Source organism: Vicugna pacos, chromosome 33, assembly GCF_048564905.1.
Source record: "Vicugna pacos chromosome 33, VicPac4, whole genome shotgun sequence".
Taxonomy (NCBI): domain Eukaryota; kingdom Metazoa; phylum Chordata; class Mammalia; order Artiodactyla; family Camelidae; genus Vicugna; species Vicugna pacos.
Window position 1 is genome coordinate 3,116,412 of NC_133019.1, and position 4,981 is coordinate 3,121,392.

The 4,981-nt window shown below is 55.2% G+C and overlaps 1 long non-coding RNA gene across 1 annotated transcript; it reads left to right on the plus strand.

Annotated features, from left to right (window-relative positions):
* Positions 1–1,034: 1,034 nt before the first annotated feature.
* Positions 1,035–4,515, plus strand: LOC140691118 (uncharacterized). The gene is made up of 3 exons (XR_012066594.1): positions 1,035–1,120; positions 2,538–2,854; positions 4,166–4,515. It is a non-coding gene; the product is annotated as an uncharacterized lncRNA (long non-coding RNA).
* Positions 4,516–4,981: the final 466 nt, after the last annotated feature.

Sequence of the window (4,981 nt, forward strand, 5' to 3'; positions counted from 1 at the left end):
TTCCAGCCTTTTGCGGGAATTAGGGGATCGTTCCTTTTAAAAGGCGGATTAATGACATTGTGGACAACATCTTCAACTGTCCCCTTCCCAAACCAGCACAGCTGTGGACGGGCCTCTAACCCAGGGAGGCTCAGCTCCTGGGGGAGGATTGGAAAGGGCTCCCGTAAAGAGCCAGCCCCCAGCTCACCCCTAAACCCCAAGCAGCTGTGTAATCAGCCAGTCACATCATTATTTAATGCTGTCTGATTGGGTGTAGGAAAAGCCTGCCTAAAACAGCAGTTTCCCATTTGGCATGAGGTTGGGCTGTTCTTTCTGACAAAAAAAAAAAAATGCCATTGAATTAAGCTATTAAAACAGACCAACTCATCTGAGTGTAAAAAATAAAACCATGACAATAAACCATGCTAGTGGCAGAAGGGCATGTGCCAGATTCATCTAAAAAGTCATCAACTGTTTGCAAGTTAAAGAGAAGAGTGCTGCGAAGTGAGAGGTGAGAAGTGGGGGGCTGAGGAGACAAAAGCGACAAGAAGTCAGAGCTTCTTGAATGTGGGTGACCAGGTATCTGGGCTTTCCGTATTCTATTCACTCTGCTTTTGTGTGTTTGAAAACTCCCCTGTTTAAAAAGAAAAAATGTTTCAACCTAGGAGCAGCTGCAGTTTATACTGCAAGAGTCTGGCTGTGGAAAGTGATTTGAACCCTGTAAAGCTCTCCGCATGGTTACCCACTATTCACTCTGCTGCTGTGACTCAGCCCCACAAAGCCCCACGTGGCCTTCCGGAGTTCACTCGCAGGCCTGGTCCCGAGTCCTGGCTGAGGGCACCGGGTGGACTCCGAGTGTTCCTAAAAGCATCTCAAACAATGAGCTGTTGTTCCCAATCCAGTGGTGGGCCTTGGAGAGCTGGTCTCAGCTCCCTCGTTGGCTGCAATAAGAAACTTTGATCCTCAGTGGAGGTGGGGGGCACCAGGGGCTCTGACCCTCCCTGGAGTTGGGGAGGGAGAACGTGGCGTTGGCCCCAGGCCTGGTGGGTCTAGGACGCGACGAAGGAAAGAGAAGGAGCAGGAACCGAGAACCGCAGGCACAACGTTCCTGTTCAGCCAAGACCTCTCCGCATGCAGACATGTGAGTTAGAAACTCGAGTTCAGAGGGGAGAGGGGCGGCCTCGCGAGGAGGAGCCAGGAGCTGCACAGATGCTGGAACGGAGGAGGCCGACAGCAGGGCGGGAGGGGAACAGTTGTGACCGGGGAGTCAGGAGGTCCTTAGAGATGGGTGAACTCCCGGCAGCCTCCCTCCCGGGGCCAAATTTGTAAGAACCAGGGGGTGCACCACGCCGAGTCTGGGGGCTCTGATGCAATCTCACGCCACCCGGGTTAGCGCAAATAAGGGGCCCGCGGACCACCAGAGCCGGGGCGGCTAGGCGGGAAGCGCGGGGCTGACCCCTCCGCACCCGCAGCCCCCGCTGCCAGGCAGCAGCCAGCTCGCCTCTGAAGAAGCAGAAGAGGAAAGTGCTTTGATTCTCCTGAAACAAACGCTGCGCGAGTCCAGAGATACGCCCAGCCCCCAGCTGGCGCGGGCCCCGCGGAGCAAGGGAAGTCGCACTTCATATTTCCACCACGAGGGCCCGGGAGCCGCCGCCCCTTCTCCTCCCAGGGAGACCTCAGGCGAGGGGGCTCTGCTCTGAGCCGGCGACGGCGGCGGCTGCGGCCCATCGCTCCGCCTGCCGGGCCCACAGGGCCCAGCCAGGAAAGAGGGACGGACGTCGGGGCCCGATGCCTCAGGGGGCGCCCCCTCCCGACCCCGGCGGCTGGGAACAGCGACCCTGTTGGGAGGAGGTCCTTTTCCCCCAAGAATCTGCCTGAGTCCCCCGCTGGGAGAGGCAGGAAGCGACACGCAGGGCTGGGGAGCCGCAGGAGGACCCCGTCGGCGTCTCCGCGGGGTCGCAGGTCGCGCGCCCCCAACGCCCTCTGCGGTCACGGCTCCGCGCGCCCCGGGTGATGCCAAGACGGCCAGGCACTCGGCGTTCTCGGTGCTTCCCACAGGTTATTTCAGTCCACCCAGCGAACCTGCCAGGCCGGTACTGTTACCGTCTCCAAGCACAGATAAGGAGCCAAGGTCACACGGAGTTCAGAGCAGACCGGCCTTGAACCTGGACGCTCCGGCTCGGGAGCCTCGGCGGACGCGGCCTCAGCGGCAGGGCTTCCCGAAGGCCCCGCACGCGCGCCCCCCAGGTGGAGCCCCGTCCCCAGCCGCTCACCTGAGCTCCGGGCGGCCTGCTGCCCTTGGAGACCAGCCCTCCGCGTGCCGGCGCGCGCCGCTGCGGGCTCCCCGGCCGCTTCCCGCCGCGCCTCGGCCAGCGCTCCCGCCCCAGCCCGCGGCGCGAAGCTTGTACGTGGCGCGTACACACGTAGACGTGCGCGTAGACGTGCGCGTAGACGTGCGCTGGGGCCCCTCTCACCAGAAAGGCCAACTGCGGGGCTTCCCTCGAAGAGAGAAGTGCGCCCCCTTTCCAGCCTGATAATCGTTTTAATTTTTCATTCAGGTGGGCCTGGATAAGCCCGTGCCCCGTGACTACGCGGAGGAGCCCGAAGGAGCAGGGCTGGGGGCACACGGGGAGCCGAGGGGTCAGGATGGACACCCGCCGCGCCTCAGAGATGAGACAAGAGGGAAGAGCCCCAGCGCCAGGATGTCACTGCTGACCGGCGATCGGCCCAGGGCGCCGGACCAAGGGCTGGCTGACGGGCGACCGCTTGCTAAGCTTACGCCCAGACTCAGGGCGACGGCTAAGAATTTGCACGAAGCCTTCAGAACGCATCCATTCTCCCCGGAGGGAGTGCCACAGGGCAGCCAGTCTCTCAGGTTGGGACAATGGCCTAAGTAGCTATAACCTGTCTCTGGATGCAGCCACATGTAAAGCAGCTCTGGTGACGAAAAGGAAGTTTGTCAGCCCTCCGCATGCCCCCTGTGCTGGGGAGACCGCGCTGAGCAGCCGTCACAAGGATCGTGTCTGCTTCTCGGGACGCCTGGGGGAGCCGGAGTGTGCAGGGCTTGGTGGCCTTCCGCTAAGTAATTTTCCCTGCGTCTGTCCTTCCCCGGCTGCCTTCTAAATTCAACTTTCCAAGTATATTTTACTCCAAAAGAGAGGGCGGTAGTAACAGTGACTACGGTTGTCTTATATTGAATTCTTGCTAAGTGCTTGGTGGGTGTTCCCCTTAAACGGTCACGCGCCCCCCTTGAATTAGGTCGTTTTGCAGACAGAGCCATGTCTGCCCGTTGCTAGCTTCCTCACAGGCAGGCGCTGACCTGACCACCACGGCTCCTCTGCAGATTTTATCTCAGCACCGTCTGCACATATAGCAGACTTCCAATTATTTGTTCCATTGACCTAGATTCAATTAACAACACTGGGGCTAAGAGCATGCCTCTTTACCCCAAGTTGCCAGTGAGAGCTTTTTTTCCTTATTAGCACATCATAAAAATAGCTAACATTCGTTGCTCTTGATAGGGGCCAAGTACTATGCCTAATGTTTTACCGTCATTATCTAATGTGACTGTCATAAAAACCTTATTATTATTTTCCGCATGGCAAAGCAAGCCCCAGAGGGTTAGCGGGGCACTTATAGAGGCAAAGCTAGGATCTGAGGGTGTCCTCAAACCATGAGGCAAACAATCCCCAGTCCAGGGCTGTGTGCTTTTTATCCCTAAGCTAATCCCCGAAACAAAACACATGAAAGATGAAATTCATGCAAGAAATAAATGGGGGGGAAAATCCCCATAATACATGCCTACGCAGCCATATCCCCTTCACCATGCTGCCCACCTCTTTCTCACAAATTTCTGCTGCTGAATGTTTGACTCATCCTCCCAAATGGTTTTCAGTGTGCATGTATGCATGCATGTTACGTACATACTACTTTTTTCAAAGTGGTACCAGACTTATTATAGTGATCTTCAATTTATTTATTTTTAACAATTCTAGACACCTTTCCATATGAGTATGTGTCACTTCTTATGTGCTGACTTGCATTCCCCCCAAAATTCATAAGGTGGGGTCCTAACTCCCTGGACCTCAGGATATGACTGTATTTGGAGATGGGACATTTAAAGATGTGATTAAGTTAAAATGAGGTCATTGGGGTCCTTCATCCAGCATGACTGCTGTCCTTATAGGAAGAGAAGAGGACACAGACAGGTACAGAGGGGAGACCTGTGAGGACACGGAGAAGACAGCTGCACGCCAAGGGGAGAAGAAACCAACCCTGTTGACACCTTGAACTGTGAGCAAATTGCGTCGGGCACCCAGTCTGCAGTACTTGCCATGGCAGCCCCAGCAAACTCACACACAGCTTTACCAAGGCGCTCTGGGGCTGCCACGTAGAATTCCATTTGGTAAATGTACCACCAGTGATGTAAATAGTTCTCTTTTTGTTGAGATCTAAGGCCTTCCTTCCTTCCTTGGTTTCTTTCTTTCTTCTTCCTTTCCAATTACACACAGTGCTCTAACGGGCACTCCTAGGTATATCCTTGCACATTTATGAGTGAGCATTCCCACAGGTTCGATTCATCGAAGAAGAGTTCTCACGTCAACTGAGAAGCGTGTTTTATAAGTCATTGTATCCTGCCTGGGAGCTTTGAGTTTTGCAAGTATATGGTTTGTTAAATAATTCATTCCAGTTCTTTCTCTGCACTCAGTTGGCTTCCTGCTCTCCCTTCTTTGTGGCCGGTTTCATTTTTTGGACTGCATTTGACCTTTTTCACAGAGAGGGAGCTGAAAAGAGAAAGAAACAGAGTCTAGCACATGCTTGACTCTGGGAAACGACAGAACCGCTCAGCCTCACGGAAGTCGAGGAGGCTGCTCTGTCTCCAGCTCTAGTTTGGGGTTGTTCAGTGCTTGAGTTCCCTAAGCAACTCCTAAAATCTCAGAGACCGTACTCAGACCCAGGAGACGATGCAACCCTAGCGGTCGATTCGGTTGTCATTGCCCGA